Here is a 25,252-nt window from a genome sequence, read left to right on the forward strand (position 1 = left end):
AATTTTGCTAAAGATCTCTCAGGTCATAAGAACTGCTAACTCAAGTTCAGAACCAATATCAACATTCTAATGTTTCAGACAGGTGCGTCCGACTCATCCTTATATTTGAACATATCTAGCTAAAGATATTTGGTTAAAAAAAGACAACCAAAAGAAGGCAGCTGTTTTTACTGGGAGGTAGTAAAGTATAATAAGGCAGGATTTCAGATCAGAGAACACAGAATCCTGACCTTGGGAGAGTTGTTTGGTCCCTTGTCATTTTATCTGCATACGATGGATTAACACTACCTCTCTTACAGGTTGGCTGCTAGGCCGTATAAAGGGGGTGACATGTAAAAGAGGAAAGGCAGAGAGAAAGCACTCAATAAGTGACAGCATTAACAGGACCATGCCAAACACTAGCCACAAGGTATGCCATGGAGGTAGAAGACATGGTCTTACCCTCAAGGATCTAAATTGCATTTGGTTTATGCCATACAAATATGCCTGGTAACTCCTGCCTTTCCCTTTGTATTATGATCTCTGCCAGTTTCCCAAATTCTAGCTCACCCCTACCTATAAAAATGCATATAATTAAAGACATACATGTTAGTCAAGGCAGCACATGGTGGAGTTTGGAAATGAGAGAACCAGCATTTATTAAGAAGCCAGGAACAATGTTTAATGCTTCATATACTTGTCTTATTTACTAGTCACTGCACTCCTGGGAGCACTGCTGTATGATGGACATTTTATAGATGAAGAAACAGGGACTCAGTGTCTCATTCAAGGTCACTGTCAGAAAATGGGTGATCTGGGATCTGAATTCCTGTCTTCTAAGACCTGATGCTTCTTTCTATTGCTTTATAATGACAGCAGGAGAGAAATTTAAGGTGTTAGGGGTATAGCGCTATCATAGTCTGCTCTATAAAATAGACAAAATGGCTTAATTGTGTGAGTGGCGACAAACTGGCAGGGCACACATCCCACAATACCATTTGTGCTGGAAACACGAGCAGTATTTAGTTGTTTTTACTGGGAAACTTTGGCCTCTTCAAACCTGATTCTAACCTTTCTTGATACTGATGGTGACTTCTGCATGTTCACTGAAATGAGAAGAAGAGATAGGGAATAGGCAGATTCCATAGCCTGCTCGGTCTCTACCTTTGTCCATACCACCTGTGATATGCAGAAATAGACCTCTAAGAAGGGTGTATGTGTATGTGGAGGGTGATGGGCAGGGAGCTGTGTGAGGAATAAAGACTGGAAGAGGAAAATAGGTGACCCTGGAAAGGAGCACATTTGCTATTTTTCAAAGAAATTTCCACCAGTGACTCCACTACCCTGTTGTCTGCCTATTAATAATACTGGTTTTGTGTGGAGCAACCACTCATTTTCATCAAATGTAGTATAACAAGCAGGAGCTCTAAAGACAAAAGTACTGACCTTAACCCTTTCATCTACTGGCTGTAACATGCCCTTGGTCAAGTAATTAATTTCAGTCTTTATTTCTTTATAAAATGGACTAAAATACTTGCACTACAGTATTATTAAGAATTAAATAAGATTATATGGGAATTGGTTTGTACTATCCCTGGCAATGGAATAATACAAGAATTCTTGTATACAAAAATCTACTATGATTAAGGTTACTGTATTATGTGACTATGATATAGGTTAAAGGTCCACTGTCCTATGCAATGTTAGCTTCAGGTCAAATTGTAGCCAGGTGGTTAAAAGGATACATCATAAATATCACTGTTCTGCAATCTTTACCCTGACCTGGCATTCTGAACCCCTGGGCTCAAACCAAGTACTCCCTGTTCTACCTTCTGGCCATGAAACCCTGCTTCCCTGAAAGGGTCTTACCACAGTAGGTAAAAATAATGGAAATGCTTCCTATTCCATAAATATCTAGTTTTAAATATAGAACTAAGTCTTAAGCTAAAGGACAGGTATGACAAACCCATAGTTAACATCATAGTCAGTGGTGAAAAATTGAGTTTTTCCTCTAAGATTAGGGACAAGACAAGATAGTGGTAGAGTGTAGATGTCAGGTGAGTCTCCTCCAGAGACACAACAAAACTGATGCAAAACAAAGTCAACTCCCCCTCCCCAGCCCCCACTGTCACATTAGGAACATTAACCTGACTGAAAGGAGTAGGGAACACTGGAACTCCGTATAGAGTGATAATGGGGCAGAAGGACCCACCTGAGGGGGGAGGGCTATGGTGCAGAACCTCCTACAGCCATTGACTTGGGTACACACTAACATCAGAGCTCCTAGGACTGAGCACAGCACTGTATAAGGAGGTGCTGTGTCCATCAGCTACCCTGGATGGAGTGTGCATTGCAGGAGAACAGCAGAGGTGGGGGCACAGAGCAGGGACTAATGGCTTAATCTGAGGCTCCTAACACAGAATAACTTGTAGCCTGAATAGTCAGAGGACCTGGACTTCCCTATAGAAGAGGACAGTAGTGAAGTCCAGGCTCAGATACATGAAACATTTCCACCCCCACCACTCCCCACTGCCACCCACTCAGAATTGCTTCACAACTGGAAGAGAACATTCCTGAGTCCACTGGAGGTGATTCTTTGATGCCTATTGCCCTAATCCTCTTCGATACCTTCTACTTCTCCATGGTACCGGGCCCTGGCTGCTTTAATTTGTGTAAAAACAAGTTGAAAATGTGTCCAGTATCATACTATCATTCAACATAGTATTGGAAATCCTGGCCAGACCAATTAGGTAAGAGAAAGAAATAAAAGGTATCAAATTGGAAATGAAGAAGTAAAGCATAGTAACATAAAGAACACTCTAAAGAAGCCACTAAAGAAATAAACTAAGAATGAGGTGGGAGGTCACAAAATTAATATACAAAAATCTTGCATTTCTATATGCAAAAATGAATTAACAGAGAGTTGAAAAAAATACCATTTATGATTGCATCAAAAAGAATAAAGTACCTAGGAATAAATACAAACCAGGAATCAAACGCTGAAAATTATAAAACACGAAGACATGGAAAGATAAATTCCTTGTTCATAGATTAAAAGAATATTATCAAAATGGCCATTTTCCTAAAGCTATATAGACTCAACATAATCCCTATTAAGTTCCCAATGGCACTCTTCACAGAAATACAACATTTGTATGGAACCACAAAAGACCTTGCGTAGCCAAAATAATTCTGAGGAAGAACAATAATGGAGGTATTCCTCGTCCTCTATTCCACATTCTATAGTAATCAAATGCATTTTAAGTCAGACATTAGAGACTTCTCTGTAGTACTCAATAAATCATCGAAGTTATATCAAGATAAATAACTTTTTATGATGTACAGGAAACTCTTACATCCTGCCACTGCTCTAAATTTTTATGCTGCTGGCGTCAGTCACATCATGATTCCTAACTAGCTCTTCATTTCATAGCTCCTCTAGCATTAATATAATACCCATATAAAGAGATATAAAGGTACCATCAGTGCATTCACTTCAATGTATTATGAATTGATACCATCAAACTGTATAACATGTTCCTCGACAGACTCATGCAGTAACATTTACCGTAAGACATGGGAAAACACAAACTGAAAAACACAGTCCTGTATTCCTTACAGAAATGGTCAAATTCTCCAAGCAATAGTTTTGAGGGAGCGTTTTGCACTCTGCATGGAGAGCACCGCCTCAGAGAGCCTTCTGGCACACAGCCTTGATTCCAAGCCTAGTTCTGACTGACAGCTGCCAAGTCACTGAGCTTCTGCAAGTCATGGCTGGACTAAATGAAAGGCCTGGTCTTCTCAGTATTCCTAACAGAAATTCAAAAGGAAAGAGAAAGGTTCACCCATTGAGCACACAGGGATGTAAAAGATTTGGGTGTGTCTGTGTGGGAAAGGCCAGCTGGATTCTCTAGTAAGTCCCCACAAAGCAGCTCTGGCTAACTTAAGGGCTTTTCTCAGGGACTCAGTCTGGTAGGCTCAGAAACGTAATTTGTCAGCACCAGGAGACCACACCTTTTTCTCCAGGGAGAATGACATTATAATTCCAAGTTCATAAAACCAATTGGTAAAGCAGAATGACAATTGTCTAGTTTATATGAAGAAATTAGATATAATTAGCACAAAGGTGGGTGACTAACATGCTCTTTTTTGGTAGCATACCTACACTGGAAACCAAAAATAATTAGAAAGCTGAGGAGAACAGAATTAGAACAAGTGGAATGGCACAGAGGAACTAAGTATCTGATGTACAGTTAGGACACGTGCCGAGTCCGCCACAATCAGGATGGTCCTGCCAATGGACTAGAACACTGGGTGTCCAGTTAGTGAGGACTCCCTCATTTTAAGGTGGCGCTTAGGTGGATAAAAACAACCTGATTAGAATATTCCAAATGTAATTTAATATTCAAATTAAGTCTCAATAAAGATAGATGCTGACTCATGGTATGAAGTATGTTTGTGAAGTTCAAACATACCTTTGGAAACCTACTGTTGTTATTTCAAAATGACAATAGTGGTCTGAAAGCAAAAGACTTAACTATTATTGACAATTTATCCTGAAAAGAAGCGTAAACACCAGCATTACTCACAGATGTGTTTAGATGTTCACCTGATCAGCAGACACTGGCTTGTCTTTTCTTTTTAATGAACGTGCTACATGGCATGTTTTACATCAACATGACAATGTTAAGAAGGCAAAAATAGCTTACATCTGGGCAGTTTCTAAAATAAACTTATCATATCATGTCCATAGTATTTAATTTTATGAAATTCCTGTTAGTTCAAAGGATCCTAATGAAATTGAGAACCCAAACAACTTCTAATGTGGAAGTTCTATCTTCTAAGAGATAATTACACACACCACACACACACACACACACACACACACACACACACACACACACAGAGTCCATATGGAACCCAACATCTCAATAGCAAATCTGAGGTATCTGGACCAGGCTCACAAATGATCAGAACATTAGAAAATAATACACAGCAAGTCAGACTGGGATCAATTTCCTTTGAAGAAGAAATGATTAAAGGAAAATTTAAAATACATTTTTCAGTGATATTTTAAATGTATTGAGAGTGACTCGCTCTGCATTTTCCTCCTCCACAAAGAATAGGTTAAAGGAGATAACTTTACAGAACAACTGAATACCATAGGTTGGTCAAGTCAAACACTATTCACAGCTATCTGGCCAGTTTAGGCTAGTGTGATACTATCTTTTTCGCCAAAATATCATGAAGCGGAACCAGCAGTGAGCAGAAATTGTTGGGGTACAATTTAGTAAGATTAAATGCACAGACCCAAGGGAGGCTCTCCAAGTGCTCCATAATGTACCCATAAAAATGTCTAATATAAAAATATTTTCAATCAATTACAGCTGGGGAGAAGTATCATATCTGTTTTCAGGTCCAGCAAATCCCTGCTGAGTTGCATTACTGTACTCTTCTATTTGTTTAAAAAACAGCCAGCCCCAGCTCTTACAATGCACCCATATCAGTAGCATTTATACAGAGATTTAGAGTCTACAAAGTGCTTTGTTACACACACAATTTCATTATATCTTCACATTCATGATTTTCAGCAAAACAGTTTAGCTAAGATATTTGTTCAGGTGCAGATTAATTGGTAAGCAAAAGACCCAAGATGGAAACCCAGGCCTCTTGATCCAGACTCTATCATGGCTCCACTCTGCCATGCTTCCCTGGGATCCTCAGATGTGCTCACTCAACATGCTGGGAGACTCTTACTTAAGACCCAGGGTCACGAACACCCAAGACCACCAGCAAGTAGAAATACTCAGTGCTGAAAATAACCATCTAAAGTTATTTCTATACCTCACAAATGGTTTACAACATAGTAGTAAAGTCAACTTTGGTGACTGATTTCTGGTATTTTAAAAGCCTGTGTTATTATTTTGATGCTACCGAATGAAGAGAATGCATTGCTCTTCCTTAGAGCCATGCAGACCTTCTGCTAGATGGCTACTAGAGCCTCCAGGCAAGTTATGAAACAGCATGCCTTTTGTTGCTTTTGTTTGCTTTTAACATTGGCTTTTCTGGTCCTTAAATAAAAATAAACAAAACTACCCTCCAAACCAATGAATTGAGACAGTAGTCTCTTGAACAACTAATTAAGCTATCTTCAGAAACAGGTAATTACACTTTCCATTAAAATACACAGAATAGACATATATAATTTATAAAGTGGAAAGTCACTCTAATCTCATGGGTAAACAATGAACTAAGTCTGATATTTACAACAGAGATTCCAGAATGGCCAAAGCAGTAAGTAATCACATAATTGGGATGGACTTTATCTTTAAAATAAGGATTTGGGTGGGGGGCATCCCTGGTGGTGCAAGGGGTTAAGCACTGCACTATGAAGCCATCCGCAGCCTTTGCAGCATGAGTTTGATCCCCAGCCGGCCAGGGAGCTACAGTGGTGCAGCAGACCTCTACTGGTGCAGCAGACCTCTCCAGTCTCGCCCACTGCTCCTCTCAGCAGTGTACTTCGGTCAGTCTGCTTGTTCTGTTCCCCACTCTGTCTCTGGTGACTACTCTCACCCCCCGCATCTCTGGCCTGTACCCCAGCTCTTGTATGCATAAATAAATCTTAAAAAAATAAGGATTTGGAGTTCTGACTGTATGAACTGCTAAAGTATAGATACTTTATTAAATCCACAAAGTATTAAGAAAAAATATAAAAATGGTCAAAGTTTATGTGTACAATACAAGACTCTCCTAAATAGTATACATTCAACAAATATTTTGTTGAATATACTATGTTTTAGGTATTAGTAAAACTGTGGCAAATTACCAACAAATAGGATCCTATGCTAAGGACCCAATACTAAACAAATGCTTAATGAATTCATCATAATCAGAATAAATAGATGGGTAATGGATTTTTCCATTCTATTTTAATTCTATTTAAATCATATTTTCTAACAAATTTATTCATGAACTCTATGTCCACAGCCTCCTTCCATGCTGCTTTCTCCTCTCATTGTCCTTCTGAGATTTAACAGGAGACTTTGACGCATTTTTCCACCCCAAATGTCTCTCTTCCAACATGGTTCTTTCAAAAGCCTCCTAGTGTCCAAACCACAGGATAGTTTTCTGACGATCTCACACAGTCCTTCTATCAGAAATTATGCAGACAGAACTATTGCTTATAAACTCCTCCTCCTCAGGGCCTCCCTAGTGGTCCAGGGGTTAAGTCTTAGCACTATCACCTCAATGGTCTGAGTTCAGTCCCTGGCCAGGGAGCTAGCTCACAAAAGGCATAGCAGATCTCTCCAAACTCGCCCGCTGCTCCCCTTGGCAATGTATTTCAGTGAATCTGCCTGTTTTGCTCCCCACTCTGTCTTTGGCGAATTCTCTCATTCCCTGCACTTGTGGCATACTCCTCAGCTTTTCCACAAATAAATCTTTTTTTTTTTTTTAAAGATTTATTTATTTATTTATTTATACAAGCACTGGGTACAGTCAGAAGCGCGGGAGGGTGAGAGAATTCACCAGAGCCACAGCGGCGAGCAGAGCAGGCAGAAGGACCGAAGTACACTGCTGAGGGGAGCAGCAGGAGGCATGAGAGGTCTGCGCGCCATGTGGGACCCTCCTCCGGTGGCCGGGGAGCAGCCGGGGATCGAACCGGTGCTGCAGAGGCTGCAGGCAGCTTCGCAACCCAGCGCTCAACCGCTGCGCCACCGGGGAGGCCCTCCACAAATAAATCTTTAAAAAAATAAAACAAAAAACCCTCCTCTTCAGTCTGCCTGACTACTCTTTCCACAAAGAGTTAAAGCAATTGAAAAAAATTAACTTGAAGAGCAGTGTTTGTTGTGCACAAGGGCTAAAAGCTTAGCTTTTGAATCCAGACTATCTTAAAAAAAAAATCTGCTCCAGTCATTTCCCTAGTCATGGGATCCCAGGGAAAGTCTCAGTTTCTGTATCTGTAAGTTGGAATGATGTACCTACATCCTAGAACTGTGGGGAGGATGAGATAATAGAAGGTTTGGAATGTACATAAAACATACACATGTAGTACTCAGCATGCGCAAAGCCCTCAAAGACTAGGTGCTGATATTGCTATTGCTGTCATAGTCAGCATCACTCTTTTCACATAACACAACGCTTGGAACAAAGTAGGCACTCAAAGTTGAAAGAATGAGTCTACAAAACTCATGGCACATTTGTAAACCTCACCGAATTCTTCAGACATAGATGAATGGCCGTCTCAATGATTCCTGCCTCCTTCCCTTACAATACTGTCAAAATAGATTTTACACAAAGAAATGGTGATTTTCTTATAAGTTAAAAAAATAGGATTTTTTTTTTTAAGTAGTGGCTGGCCAGACGTATAAGGAAGGGAATTTAAAATACTGTTTCTTCATCTGACAGTCAAACTGTATGCAAATATGAACTGGAAACATGAGAGAGAGAGAAATCTGTGACAACACAGGTAGCTTAGCAACACAGCAGACTAAAGGATGAGACTGAATTGGAAACATGTGCTGTGTTAAGAGAACAGGTCCCACCTAAAATTCAAGGATGCTTGGGATCCACAAACCACAGATTTTGCTTCTGAATTGTTGAATCACTGGTTTAAATTGATATGTAGGGCCAAAAGAATTATTATTGGAGGAAAAGTATAAAGTGTCATGAAAATTTATAAATAAAAATACTCTAGAATGATGAGCTCCAAGAAAATGTTAGAAAGAAAAGAAATTTGGGTGGTATCTACCAGTAGTAAGCCTAGTTTAAAGTTTGATCTCTCTTCTTGTGAACTCAAACCTGTAACTTGCTAGAAAACTGCATGATGAAATTATTTTCAAATGCATGTCTTAATAAGGAAGACATTAAAATAAGAAGTATGTTAAAAAAAAAAAAAAACCTGCCTAAAATATCTCCTCCTGCAGGATCAGCTGTACATTTTTTTAAGGGGATGATTCTGTTACATTTTTCACTGGTAGAAATATCGAATCATGTCATCTTTGAAATGTTTGTTGTTTTTATTTTTAAAGGAACTCCATCTTTTTGATAGTAAGTGCAGAATTTAATGCATTAAATTCCAGTATCAATGGTACAGATTTTAATAATAACATAGTTATTGTGGATCACATAGTTAGACGGTTTTTTTCCTCTATCTCTGTCTCCTCTGTTTCTGCTGTAGACTACATGAAGTTTAAGAGTTTTGCACCTCCACATCTGAAAAACTCTCCAAAAGAAAAAGAATTAGCTTTGTACAAAATGATGTAAAAGTATCTGGGTTCCTTCTAGAGATAGTTCCCTTGTGGAAAAGTATTGTTGGAGTTGTAAGCTAAGCTAGTTTCTTTTTTCCATGGAATATTATTGTTCACTGGAGAAAACAACTGACATAAATTTTGGTTATTTACACTTGACTTTTTCTTATAAGTAAACAAAGGGAATCTGCCATCTAAAAACAACAGTCAATGATAAAATTCAAACTCCTCAATGAAAATAAAACTTATGGAAATTTTATATCTTCCACCCTGAACTTGACAGCTTCCCACTGCTCAAATGACTTCTGGTGAGATCAAAAAATGATATTAACAGAAGTAATTTTCTGATTATATAAAGAAATGTGTCGCTATTAGGTAGGCCTGCTGACTCAGTGAACCAGTTTTTTCGAAGTGACTGAAGTATATTGTTCAGAATCATGCATAGCTGAAAAAACTCATCCAGAGTTCAAGAGGGAGCAATGGATTTTAGTGTGACCGAATAAGGAAGGCTTATTAGTAAGGCTTCAGATTCCACATTGCATAACCTTTAAGAAAATGCCACTTACCCAGCTTGCTTTAGTGTGATATCATAGAAAAATATCCACAATTATCTGAAAAGGCTATTAAAATATTCCTCCTTTCTGAATGTTTATTTGTGAAAGGTCAGATTTTCTGTATATACTTCAACCAAAATAGGATCACAGATTGAATGCAGATGCACTTATGATAATCTAGTTGTTTTCTTAAGACATACATTAAAGAGATTTACAGAAATATAAAAAAGCCACTCTTTGAACTAAATTTGCTTCATAAAATGTTTATCTTAATGACAGTGCTATGCTATTATATTAACATGAAATGTATATATTGCTTAATATATAATTTTAAAATTCATTTAAATTTCCAACATAGTATATATAGCAAGAGAGATAGCATACATAAATGAAAGTCTTTGAGGTCTTCAACAATTTTTAAAGTTAAAGGAGCCCCAAGTCCAGTCACATGCAAAAGAATGAAACTACACTCTACCTCACACCATACACAAAAATCAACTCATAATGGATAAAAATCCTGGATGTAAGACCTGAAGCCATAAACTACACAGAAGATAGGCAAAACACTCCATAATAAAGGCCTCAGAGATGTCTATGTGGATTCATCTCCAGAAGCAAGGAAAACAAAAGAGAACATAAACTACTATGACTATATTAAACTTACAGTTTTAGCCTCTGTACAGCAAAAAAAACTATCAATAAAATAAAAAACATCCTACTGAGTGGGAGAAAATATTTGCTCACCATATATCTGACAAAATGCTGGTATCTAAGATCTACAAAGCCCTCATACAATTAAATAAAAAGAAAACAAGTAACCCATCTGTCTTCTCCAAAAAACAGATGACCTTCAGGCCCATGAAAAATGCTCATCACTAATTACTGTCAAGGAAATACATACCAAAATGAGATACCACCTCATACCTATGAGTATGGCCCATATCAAAAAAGACTAGAACCAACAAATGATGGTGAGGATATGGCAAAAAGGGAACCCTCTTACACTCTTGGTGGGAATGTAGACTTGTTCAGCCCCCATGGAAAACAGTATGGAGATGTCTCAAAATATTAAAGATGGATCTACCATATGACCCAGCAATTCCACACTTGGGCATCTACCTAAAGAATATAAAAACACTAATTCAAAGAGAAACATATACTCCTCTGCTCATTGCAGTACTATTTACAACAGGCAAGCTATGGAAAACTGTAGTTTACATAGTTTGCAGATGAGTGGCTCCAGAAGATGTTATGTATATACACGCTGGAATACTATCAGCTATCAAAATAAACTCTTGCCATCTACGGCAACATGAGTGGAACCAGAGGGGCTTATATTAAGCAAAGTAAGAATAAGACAAATATCAGATGATGTCACTTATATATGCAATACAGAGATACCAAACAAGAAATGAGATAAAGCCAAGCTAACAACAAACACTAGAAAGTTGATTATAGAACTGGGACTACCAAAGGGGTAGGGAGAAGCGGAAGGGTAAGAGCAAAGTGACAAAGCAGCAGAAAGAACTATGGGCATGGAGTGTGGGTGCTCTGGTGGTGGGTGTGGTGTAGTAACACCTGAAAGGGGAGATCTTCAACTCCTAAAACACAAATAATGATGTAAATCAATGTTAACTCAAAAAAAAAAAAAAAAAAAAAAAAGGACTCCTGAGTCCCAAAAGTTTTGAGAATCCCTGATCTAATCCATCAGAGTAACCTTTACTGTGCAACAGGATCTCTCTCTCTCTCCTCCTCTCTCCCAGTCCCCACATCAAACACATTAAGAGATATCCGGGCCCCACTGGAGTCTACAAATCAAAAATTCTGCAGGAATCTCTATTTGTATATAAAGGTTCATTAGTGAGAACAATGATATTTGATTCTTCAGTCAAAAACTATAACTGCATATTTTAGAACTTTCCCCAGACTTACTTTACATTAAAGTTATTTTTTTCATTTCCCTCATTATTTTATTCCTGAAAAGTACTATTATTAGTAACAGCATCTTTAATCTTTTTTTTAGTTATGAACGGTAATTCTTCGTTATTGTTTTTTCTGCTTCTGAGAGAGATTACAGAAAATGATAAACTGTCAAATTGTGTTAAAAAGCTGAGTCAGTTTTTTGCTTCATTTTTCTTTCTTTATTTTCACCTCAACATTATAATAAATTCTCTACAGTAAGTTTTGTTTTTTTTTTTAAGATTTATTTATTTATGCATACAAGAATTGAGGTACAGGCAAGAGGTGCAGAGGGTGAGAGGATTCACCAGAGACAGAACAGGGAACAGAACAGGCAGACTGATGAAATACACTGCTGAGGGGAACAGTGGCAAGAGAGGTCTGTCGTGCCCTGTGGGACTCTCGCCAGCAGCCGGGGATCAAACCAGGGCTGCGGAGGCTGCGGGCAGTTTCGCAGCCCAGCACTCAACCACTGCGCCACCAGGGGAGGCCCTCTACAGTAGTTTTATACATAGTGTCTAGAATATTGATTTGAAGAACTGCCTCCAAGTTTTTGTTTATTTAGGAAATGACTATCAACTCATAGGTCTTTTGTCAATTCAAAGAGCTAACTAAGGAAGCTTCAACTTTGACAACAAAATGCTAATAAGCACTACTGAAGACTGAACTAATGAAAACCTTAAGATGTTAACTTGAATTTCAATCAACTGTTGAAAATATAAGTGTGCTGACTTTAAATAAAAACATGCTTCATTATATTCTAAACCTTAGTTACCAATTATTTCATTAATAAAGGATAATTTATTTCAATCATTCAGTATGGTTCAGTTATAAAAACTTTAATTTATCCATATCTCATTTTATTAAGTATACTGAAACTTAAAATTCACATACTGATTTGTTTATAGCTTTACACACTTATGAGTAATTTACACTATCACATGAGTATAGATTATTTATTTTGGCTGCTCTTATGAAAGGACTAAGACTATTTGGATTTGCACATTTCTGTACAAAGATAAAGAAGGAAACAGCACTTGACACAAGCAACCATTCAAGAATTGTTATACTGTAGGGGAAGATATTTTCTTTTTTGCATTAAAAAATTAATGATTATAGGTTTTCTTGTTCTGTCAATTAGAATCATTTTGTTCTTTAACATTTGATAAGTTTATTTTAAAAACTGAACATAAGAGTGCATATAAGCGTTTTGCATTTCAAAGATATAGACGATTTCAAGAAAAACATTTACATGTGCCTTTAACTATCTCCAAAAGTTAATTAACTTATGAACTTAAAATTGTGATTAGTTATCTGCATTAAATACTCTGGGAACAAATCTTTTAATTAAAGGGAAAAACCATTTACTAATAATAAACAAAATTCCAAATATGGAAAGTCTATTTAATTGACTCCAGTGTAATCCTAATCTGAACTAAGCAAAAACATTTTTACTTAACTTTTTAAAAATATGTAATTTAAGAAAGACTTATTATATAAACATAGATAGCATGCAAGAAAAAGAACACTGAGTATCAATCACTTAAGAACACGATTTCTTGACAAAGAGCTTCTCTATTGCTCCATTTCTTCATCATTTAAAATGAAGAGTATAATTTTCAAATTTCACCATAATATTATAGGTGTCCAAAGCAGAAAATCAGCTTCATGAGATGAACCATGGTTATCCTTCTTTAGTACTGGCAGAGCAGCCAAAACCAACCACTCAATAAATATTTAAAAAGAAACTGAATAAAATATATATTAAAGGATGGAGTAAATAATTATTTTATTATAAGTGGACTATTATATGGACATTTAAATGATATCAAAGAAATACACTTATTCTCATGGAAAGATTTTTTCCAAAGCTAACAGTAAAGAATAGTGTAACAAATTACAAAGTAGTTTTGTATAGATATGTGTTTTCTCCCCCTTTCTCTTACACATGTACACACATACACACACAATCACACACACACAATAACTCTGGAAGGATAAACAGCAGAATATCATTGGTTATGTCATCTGTCAATGGTAGCATTTGATGTGATTTTTTTATGTTCTAATTGCATGTCATAGTTATTTTGTAAGCAAAGAAAATGAATTACTTATGTAACAAAATGTAAAAGCTCACAATAATCAGAATAAGGGACAACTAGAAGAAGATTCATCAAGATGCTAACATATTAACATTTGAAACAATTTGGACTATTATTCCATTTTTGTAACTTCAAATTTTTAGAACAAGCTTTTCTTTATAATAGAGAAATGCTCTTAAATTCATATATCAATATGATTCATTTTTAAAATTTAAGAACATTTTTAGGTAACATGATTGGTCTTGTCCACAAATATCACCTATATACACTGGCACGGTGAGCTGGTCAGTATAGATAAAACATTCTACATTTCTCTATGAATATCACTCTCATACTCTCCTCTCTACCTCCCTTCCCAGTCCTCTCACACTTAAGAATGACCATACCTCCAGAATTTGGCCAATAGACTATGCAGGATTCTAAAAGAGAGTCACAAGAAGAGGGTTTTACATCCCTGCGACCTGCCTGAGTTCTAGATCTCTGAAGGGTGTACTGCATTCTAGGGCCACTGAAATCAATTCCTAGAACATGCAAAGGATAGAATCTATTTTTAAGGAATTAGAGTGAAGTCAAGGTTCTGCTTATATTAACATCTCCTCTTACTCATATTCTAATAGGGTTTTTGAGGGAAACAGGAGAAAAATTATTACCATTTCTCCAGAAATTTTAATACAACCCATGGAGTGTGCAACCCAAGACAGTGCAATTCTTCACCTGGGACCAGGCAGAGAACTCTCCACTACAGGAATTTTAAGTGGGTTGTACCTACATGCTTTCAAAGCCTGTAGAAGAGACATCTAACTGCCTTAGTGACCTCAATAAAACTGAACAAAGCAAAGTTTTAGTGTGTGCCATATGGAGTTCTGAAATCATACCACTGCCACAAAGAATACTTTTTCCCATTTGAGAAGACTGGGAGGGGGGAAAACCTTTGGAATACCTGGTCCACGTGGTGCAGCTCACACTCAGAGAATAGGGTACACTCTACATTCCTATCCCTGTGATGTGACCACAAGTAAGTGTCACCGGGATTAACCATGACCCTTGTGGGACCTACTCTAGGTCAGAGGAGAATGGAAGGGGTTAGAGGGTATTCAGTGATTATGATTAAAAGATGTCTGGATCCTCCTTCCAGCTGGTGAGTTATTTCTGGCTCAAGTCCAAATTCCCAACAGAGCTCTTCCTTCCTGTACCTAAAAGTCCTCTCTCATTGTGAACCGAAATTTTTGAAGCCCTTATCAGATTAATAAGTGAAGAGTCTGTGATGGGAGGATAAAATCTTTACATCAGAGTGCCCTGCAACCCACCCACTACTACCCACCCACGATTCCTTTGTTGCTCTTATTTCCCTAAAAAATAAATGACCTGAGAATTTTCACATCTACACGAGAGATAAGGATGGCAGGTATTTAAAAACAATATGATAATGTGTTTAAATAAAATAAAAAGAGAAAAGCTGACAGTAAGGAGTGCTAGAAATTTGGGAAACAAACTTAAAGAGGATGTCACTTTAAAAAGATGCCTTGTCTGGGCCTTCCCGGTGGTGCAGTGGTTGAGCACTGGCTTGCAAAGCTGCCAGCAGTCTCTGCAGCGCCAGTTCGATCCCCAGCCACCAGGCAAGGGTCCCACATGGCGCGCAAACCTCTCCTGCCGCCCGCTGCTCCCCTCAGGAGTGTGCCTCGTCACTCTGCCTGTTCTGCTCTCCGCTCTGGCTCTGGTGAATTCTCTCACCCTCCTGCGCCTCTGACTGTACCCAGTGCTTGTATAAAATAAAATGAATAAATCTTAAAAAAAAAAAAAAGATGCCTTGTCTAAATGGAATATTACTCAGCAATCAAAAAAGATAAACACATGCAGTTTGCAGCAACATGGATGGAGCTAGACAGGATCATGCTCAGTGAAATAAGTCAGAAAGAAAAAGAAAAATACCAGATGGTCTCACTCATAGCAGGAATTTAGACAACCTAAATAATGGACCAGGAAAAAGACTAATCAATACAAAGTAAAAATCAAAATCAACAAGCAACTATAAACCAGACACACACTGCGGGGTGGAGAGCAGGGAGAGGAAGGATTAGGGTCAAAATAGGGCGGGGTGCAATTGTACTTGGGGAATATAACCAAAATGAAAATGCATACATTGCGCAAAAATGAAGAATGACGTAAGAATTATATAAAAAAAAAGATTGAAAAAAAGATGCCTTGTCTGACAGGAATTTAATCAGTGGTAAAAAGTATAGGAGATGGGGTGGAATTTTCTACAAAGGCATAAGAGGAAACTTTGTGGAATAAGAAAATGCTATATATTTGACTGTGGTGGTCATACAAACATATACACTTGTCCAGGTTCATCAAACTGTACATGAAACTGCATTTTTTTGCATGTAGATTATAGTATCAATAAATCTGACTTATAAAAATTTCTTGGGACATGATCCTATAGAGAGATATGGGTTAATTTTAAGAATGCTCATTATAAGAGAAAAACAGAACTTTCTTAAAGAAATAGATTTATAGGTTTTTCCCTCACTATGAACTTGGACAGCAACCCAAAGTCATTCTAAAGTTATTAAGTAAACTACACCAATAACAGGAATCCCTTCCTGTGAATGGGCAAAAGGATGGGAAGTTAAATCTCTTGACTAATTACATGATCTGTAGCTTGTAAAAAAGCTTCTGGTTTTGGAGGGGATTTTTAAAAATTAATTAATTCTCCTACGGTATTGTTCATTCTTGGACAGTTTGATTTCTCTCCTCAGGTGTAGTCCCCGTAGCTCTCCCACCACCACAGTGATCCATCACCACAGTTCCTTGTGCTCTTCCTTCCCCAGTTTTGATCCCTCTCTCTCCCCTCCTGTATTTTATAGCAAAGGTGGCCTTTCTTCAAACATTGCTGGCAAATAGGTACAAGTTGCAGTAACTTAAAAATTATCAAGGAAAATATTTAAATTGCGTGAGATGTAATATTTAATAATGTAAAATTAGGTTATTAGCAAACCTGTATTTAGTGAATTTTCATTGAGTGGCTTAGAAGTTAAGGAAACAGGGTAACAGGGTTGATTCATTCAAGTGACAGGACAAATAACAGTGAAAATAATGTAGCCACACAGTTAAAAAGAGACACAAAAAAGGGCATGATTAGTAGCGGCTGTATATTTCTTATTGAAAGAATATAATTTTTGCAATATAATCCTCAGGTTTTTTGAGAATTTTTTATCAGTTGCAGTAATCTGGAATAGCCAAGAAGAGTTATAAGCAATTTGTGAGACTGTATAAAAACTACGGTTTTTATAACTTGAGTCAAAAAAGCCTAGAGGCATGGCTATGACTTCCCAGTCTCTGAGGGCTCTAAATGTTAGGGGAAAGACAAATGACTCCAAAAATGAAGGGGAATAGGATGGAGCAGAAAGTGGAAGATGAAAATTACAGATCCAAATCACTGATGTGATCTAATGCAAGGATATAATGGAACTGGGGAGGTGATTCTCTTAGAATTGACCGCAAAGTGAGTTTGTGAGCAACATAAGGAGGCCAGGTTACTGTTTGATTGTCTCAACTTGCTTTGGATCCCAAAATGCTATTATTCTCCTAAAGTCACCAGAATTGATTTCTTTTCACAATGCTAAATGTATGGGGATCTTGCCACCAATGCTTATTTCCTCCATTAAATTGCTAAAGACTCTGAAATCATGATTGTAAAAGAATTTCTAATAGCTTCCTTTTCTAACTCTCTAATCAGTAATTTAAGAGTTAGTTTATTTGCTTAATTGGCCCATATTCAGACATCTTCCAAAACTGCAGCTGCCTTGGAAAATTACAATTTGGTCTTCCTTTGGCTTGGTTCTTTGGAGCTGAGGAACTGATGTTTATCTTCCATCTTCCTCTTCCCATCTGGTTTTCCCTAATGGTTTTGAATTACTAATCCTTTCTGTGGGTGATTAAGATGGAAGGACAGATGAGAGTCATACAAATATACTGGGCCCCATTTGAGTTTTCTATAATCATTATAAACAGGGTTTCTCTGGTAGGGTCTAGATTGTCCCAGCACATGAATGACATGAGTTTGGGGAGATGCCACTCTCCTATCTTGGCTTCTTGGAACAGATAACTGAAGAGGTGAATTAGCCACCTCCCTTCACAAACTACTTCATGTCACAAAGAGTTTTTCTCTACTTAAAATGCTTTATCTGTGGAATAAGGAATGGCTCTCCTCCCTATCTCACAAAGACATTCGAATAAGGATTCTGAGTTTGTAAAGGGCAAAATACAGAGTATCAAATCAAGGTGAATTGTTAGAGTTTTCTTTCTCAGGGCTAATCTGTATCAATCTTGGATGTGGTTGAAATTATAAAATACACTAATTTATTTGTTCATTTAGTCAACAACTGTTTATATAAAACTCAAGCTGCTAAATCAAAAATAATATTGAAGGGTTAAAGCCTTGAAACTGTAGTGGAATGGCAGAATATCACACTAATTTATAATCCATAATTTGTAAAAATTAGTGTTCTTGTCTACAAAGAATTTTCTGTGATCTGTGGGCTATAACAGTATCAAATTCAAATCTGAGTAAGTCCAACTTGAAATTAATTGAACCCCTGTAATATTATATGATACCCTCCTGCTATGCAGATGTCAAAATGTTAATTAACTAAGATGAAAATGTAAAATAAAATGTAAGTTCTTTGAGGTAGGATTTGTATTTTGCATGTCTTTATCCCTTTCAGAAATAGTCTATTTTAGGCCCACTCGCATCAGTTGTATTCAACATAGTATTGAAAGTTCTAGTCAGAGCGATTAGGAAAGAGAAAAGTAAAAAATATCCAAATTGGAAAGGATATAAAATGGTCATTTTTGGCAAATGACATAAGATAAAGAAAATCCTGAGGATTCCACAAAAAAAAACCCTTAGAACAAACAAGCTCAGTAAATTTACATGACACAAAAACTCCATTGCATCCCTATACATTGATAGTGGACTATCCAAAAAAGAAATTAAGAAAACAATCCCCCGGGCCTCCCCAGTGGCTCAGTGGGTTGAGCACAACACTGTGAAGCTGTTGGCAGCCTCTGCAGTGTGGTTTCAATACCCGGCCGGCCAGGAGAAACCCACATGGCGTGGCAGACCTCTCCTGCCTCACCTGCTGCTGCCCTCAGCAATGTCTTCAGTCCGTCTGGCTGTTCTGCTCCCTACTCTGTCTCTAGTGAATTATTTCACCCTCCCGTGCCTCTGACCTGTACCCCAGTTCTTGTATAAATAAAGTCTTTTTTTAAAAAAGAAAACAATCCCATTTACGATTGCATCAAAAGAGTAAAATACCTAGAAAGGTATTTAGCCACGGAGGTAGAAGATCTGTACATTGAAAATTATATTGATGAAATAAACAGAAGAAAACCCAAATAAATGGAAAGATATTTTGTGCTCATGGATTAGGGTAATTAATATTAATAAAACAGTTACACAATCCAAAACAATCAACAAATTCAATGCAATCCCTGTATCAAATTTACAATGGTATTTTTCACAAAACTAGAGCAAGCAATCCTAAAATTTAATGGAATTGTCAGAAAAACCCTCAAATATCTAAAGCAATATTGAGAAGAAAGAGGTCTCACATCCCCTGACTTTAAACTATATTATAAAGCTTTAGTATGGTATTGGCATAAAAATAGACACACAGCTCAATGGAACAGAATAGAAAATACAGAAATAAGTCCACATATATATGGTTGATTAATTTTGCAAAGGAGCCAAGAATCTACTATACGTAAAGGTAAATATACTTATGAAAAAGACGTGTTGGGAAAACTGGACAGCTACACGTGAAGGGGATGAAACTAGACTGCTATCTTACACAGCATATAAAATTCAAAATGGATCAAAGACTTGAATGTAAGACCTGAAACCACAAAACTTCAAAACAAATAAAAAATTAAGCCAGATGTAAGCTCCTTGAAGTTGGTGATCTTTTGGATCTGATGACAAAAGCAATAAAAAACATACATCAAGCTGAAAAGTTCCCGTATAGCAAAAGAAATCATCAACAAAAGGACACCTAGTCAATGGAGAAAAGTATCCAAACCATACATCTGATAAGGGGTAATATCCAAATTTATAAAAAACTAATTCAATACAATAGCAAAAAAGAAAAACAAACCAAACAACTTAACTAAAAAATGGACAAAGGGGGCCTTCCTGGTGGCACAGCAGTTAAGTCTCAGCACTGTGAACCTACCATCAGCCATTGCAGCACAAGTTTAATCCCTGTCCTGGGAGCTGACCCAACATGGTGCAGCAGACCTCTCCTGTCTCACCCGCTGCTCCCCTCAGCAGTGTATTTCAGTCAATCCAACTGTTCTGCTCCCCACTCTGTCTCTGGTGAATCCTTTCACCCCGCCCCCCTTACTTCTGGCCTATAGCCCACTCTTGTATGCATAAATAAATAAATCTTAAAAAAAATGTTAAATGGACAAAGGGACTAAAAAGACAGTTTTCTAAAGGAGACATACAAATGGCCAACAGGCACCTGAAAAGATTCTCAGCAGCACTAATCACCAGAGAAATGCAAAACAAAATCACAATGAGGTATCATCTTACACCTGTTAGAATGGCTATTATCAAAAAGATAAGAGATATCAAGCATTGGTGAGGATTTGGAGAAAAAAGAACCCTTGTACACTATTGGTGGAAATGCAAATTGGTACATCCACTATGGAAAACAGTATGGAAGAGTCCTCAAAAATCTAAAAATAGAACTACCATATGATACAGGAATTCTACTGCTGGGTATTTATTCAAAGAAAATGAAATCCCTATCTTGAAGATTTTTCTGCACTTCCATGTTCACTGTAGCATTATTTACAATAGCCAAGATAAGGAAACAACCATCCATTTGATGGATGAATGGATAAAGAAAGTGGTATATACATACAATAGAATATTATTTGACCATTAAAAGGAATTAAAATCCTGCCATTTGTGACAACATGAATAAACCTTGAGCACACTAGGCTAAGTAAACTGTATCAGAGAAAAACAAATATCACATGATCTCACTTATACATAGAATAAAAAAAAAAAAACAAAGAACAAAAAACACCAAGTTCATAGACAAAAGAGCAGCTTGGTGGTTGCCAGGGAGAGAAGGAATGAAGTGGGTGAAATGGGTTAAAGAGGTCAGAAAGTACAAACTTCTAGTTACAAAATAATAAGTCATGAAGATATAATGTTCAGCATGGTGACCAGACTTAATAATACTGTACTGGATGTTTGAAAGTTGCTAAGGAAATAAATCTTAAATCTCATCATAAGAAAACAATGAACTGTATGGTAACGGATGGTAACAGATTTATGTTGTAGACACAAAACTAACAGGATGTTATATGCCAATTATACTGCAAAAAGGAAAATGTTAAACATTCTTTGAGGCAGGGCTTACCTCTTGAGCATCTTTTATCTTAGCTAGTCTCCTTACAAACAGGAGATATGCAATAAATGCTGAATTAAATGCGATCAGCTTTGGTAGGAGATGAGTTAGTTAACAGAGACTAAAGAAGAAATGGGGATGGTATTTCTTTTGAGTAATAGGAATTTGTTTATATAGACAGTTCATAAATAACTGTTTAGAAAACAGAGATTTAAGACAAAGGAAGGAGTGGGTCTACCCATCTGGGGTTAAGAGAATAGGCAGACTTAGAAGACAGGGGAAATTTGAGAGATTCTTATAGACTCAACATGGTTCAGTAAAAGTTCACTGACAAGCAGAGAAGCAGAGGCTTTACTTATTCTGCATTCAAGGAAAGTAGAGTTAAAACACTGGTAAATATTAAAATACCAAAAAGATCAGAGAAAGACAAACTTTAAAACTGACTTCTGAAAGTTGACCACAGATCTGAGGCATCCAAGGAGTGGGGGATGCACAGTGGACTATGGTGGGGGACTGTGGGTGCTTTGGTGGTAGGAAAACTATGGTGACCACACCCAAGGAGAGAAATCCTATATTGTGAAAAAATAAGAATGTAAAATAACATGTCATTAATTAAAAGAAAAATTAAAACACCTCAAGAGAATAACATCTTCAATCTTAAAAGTTGCTAGCACATTAATGGGCAAAAGACACATGCTTCCTGATTAGACACAACCACAGATTTCAAAGTACTGTCGAAAGAGAAATTCTATTTTCTTGCTGAAGCAATTAGGAGCCTTTTGATGTTCTCTTGTGAACTTAAAGGTCAGTTTAACATTGAAAAGATGGATTTTAAGGAGAAACCTGGATATGCTGTTTCTGGCAAAGGCTGGGGGACCAGTACTGAGGCCCGTGAATGGGCATCCGGTGGGGAATAACTCTGATCCCAGGGCGCAATAAAGTACCACACAGCTCTGCACATTTACAAGGAAGGCCACATTACAAGGACTCATTAACAGGCATCACCAGAGCAATGGCATCCACAGTTCTCATTTTAGAGACTGGGGCAAACTGAGACCCAAGAGGTTAAAGGATTGCTTAAGACAACAAATGTTAGCTTTCTGTTTGTTTGCATTTAAAATTCAACTTGGTTTCTTAGGATGTTTACAGAGGAGGATAAACGCACTGTTAGAAGTTCAGTATGGAAGTTATAATGTTACTCATAAATTACCAAATGGGCTTTTTAATGCAAATAAGTGACCTCGGGCACATCTGGCAGTTCGCTAAGAGCTGTTCACCCCTGAAACAACTATAACCCTTGAAAAAGTCACAGTGGAAACTTAAGCATATAAATTTGACTGGGGGAGAGAAGGATGGAGGTGGATAAAGGCAGTGTTGCAAAAGAGGACAAGAAGAGTACAGTTCGGAGAATCATGGAAGGAGAAAAAAAAACTCAGGCCCAAAAGAACATGGAAAGCATAAAGTCAGGAAATCAGTTTTCTGTAGACTGCTTCACACCCCCCACTCCTCTGGTGTTGCTACTTTTCATAATGATTAAGTATGACCATCCCGCTGAGTTCTACACTGAGATTATATATAAATACAGATAATGTGCTGTATTTTTTTCAAGCAAAGTAAAAACATTTAGGAGAGCTGCCTGGTAGGAGACTAAGACAATTAGAAGGCCAGTCAGCCAGGACTCCTTTTGCTATGCCAGGGGACAAAGACTCTTGTCATTTGATGGAGGTATCCAAAGAATTCCAGTAGTTAAGGCCCTTTTGGCAGGGCCACAATTACATTTCAACCTCGAGACTTTTCAATACATACACAGTCCGGTAACTCTCAAAAGAAGTATTTAAATACTGGAATTTAAATGTAAAAGAAATTCCTTAAGAATATATTAATATGACAATATCCCAAGTGTTGCAAATGTCCAAGGGAAGAAATCTCTCTCTCTCTTTCTCTCTCTCTCTCTCTCTCACACACACGCAAGCATGTGTGCATGTGCACGCACCTTAGCTTGGTAAAGTTGAAAAAAAAAAACCACAAATAACCGATAAGGGACTGATCACAAAGATCTACGATGAGCTGATGCGACTCAACAAAAACAAAGTAAACAATCCAGTAAAAAATGGGCAACCGAGGGCCTTCCTGGTGGAGCAAGGGGTTAAGACGCAACCTATGAAGCTATCCACAGCCTCTGCAGCACGAGTTCGACCTCCGGCCAGGGAGCAACTCACATGGTGCAGAAGACCTCTCCTGACTCACCGGCTGCTTCTCTCAGCAGTGTATTTCAGTCAATCTCCCTGTTTTGTTCCCCACCCTGTCTCTGGTGAATCCTCTCAACCCCCAAACCTCTGGCCTATACTCCAGTTCTTGTATGCATAAATAAATAAATCTTTAAAAAAAAAATGGGCCAAAGAGCTAAAAAGACACTTTCCAAAGAGGAAATGCAAATGGCCAACAGGTATAGGAAAAAATGTACATCCCTTACAATCAGGGAAATGCAAATCAAAACCAAAATGAGATACCACCTTACACCAGTGAGAATGGCAAATATCAAAAAACAGGAAACAACAAACATTGGCGAGGAGGTGGAGAAAAAGGAACTCTCCTGCATTGCTGGTGGGAGTGCAAACTGGTCCAACCACTATGGAAGGCTGTGTGGAGGCTCCTCAAACTACTAAAAGTTTAGCTTCCATATAACCCAGTAATTCCACTCCTAGGAATCTACCTAAAGGACACAAAAACATTAATTCAAAAGGATACCTACACCCCTATGTTTAATGCAGCACTTTTTGTAACAGGTAAAATATGGAAACAACCCAAATGCCCAAAAATAGATGACTGGATAAAGAAGATGTGGTACATATACACAATGGGATACTATTCAACAATCAAAGAAGATAAACTCATGCCATTCGCAGCAACATGGATGGAGCTAGAAGGGATTATGCTCAGCGAAATAAGTCAGAAGGAAAAAGAAAAATATCGATGGTTTCACTTACAGGAGGAATATAGGGGAACCAAATAAAGGATCAGGGAAAAAAATAATAACAAATAAATAAATTAAAAATTAACAGGCAACTATAAATCAGAGATATTCTGTCAGGGGGGTGGGGGAGAGGGATCAAAACAGTGGAGGGAAGAGCACAAGGAACTATGGCGATGGTGCACGGGTACGGGTGAACTGGTGGTGGGAATTCTATGGGGCCTATACCTGAGAGGAGAAAGCAAACATTGTACAAAAATGAACAATGATGTAAAATATTTATTTAAAAAATATTATTTAAAAAATCAAATTGAGGAAGCAACTGAAGTAGTTAATGAGAAAGTGATGACGATATCTCTTGGCAAAAAAAATTTTCCCATCACAAAGGACCACCAGATTTAATCTTCAGGTTTAAGGGCCTGTGGTAGAAAATCATCTTAACCACCTTCCACAAAAGCTCAGGTGCTGTACTTAAACCGTAAGGACTGAAAATAACCAACTAAATTATCATCCCTCAATTTCAGAACAACGAAAAGTCCTTAAGAGATCGTCTGGTGCAAGATTTCCCAAAGTGAGTTTCATGAAGCATTACTCTCCTAAAATGTCTGGGACAGCAGCAGTGATTCAAAAAAGTTAGGGAGCACCCTTGGAGAGTCAGAATACACGTGAGGTCATTAACTAATCTGAGAAGGCCTATGGAAAAGAAATAGTTCATTTTTCCCCTTATACCTGTTTTATCCTCCCAATAAATTAATGTCCAAATGGAAATTAACTTTCTTATAAATTATATTCAACATCCAGAAAAGTGCAGATGGTGAATGTTTGTTGAATGGGTTTATGATTAAAATAAATAAAATTGACTTTTATCAAACCAATTTGGGCACAGAACACTTTTCACAGTAAGCATTTACTGCAATTCTGTAAAATTAATGTTTTGTAGAAAACCCATCATTCTTACATATGAAAAAATTGAAGCCCAGAAAGGTTGGGGAACTGCCTCAAGGTCATATGG

General features: G+C 37.5%; 1 protein-coding gene across 2 annotated transcripts in view; it reads right to left on the minus strand.

The window, feature by feature from the left end:
- The window catches only part of CHN1 (chimerin 1), a 154,621-nt gene that overhangs the window by 40,151 nt on the left and 89,218 nt on the right, over window positions 1–25,252 (minus strand). The window lies entirely within an intron of this gene.

Source organism: Talpa occidentalis, unplaced genomic scaffold, assembly GCF_014898055.3.
Source record: "Talpa occidentalis isolate TD23 unplaced genomic scaffold, MPIMG_talOcc4v2.1 talOcc4.3, whole genome shotgun sequence".
NCBI lineage: Eukaryota > Metazoa > Chordata > Mammalia > Eulipotyphla > Talpidae > Talpa > Talpa occidentalis.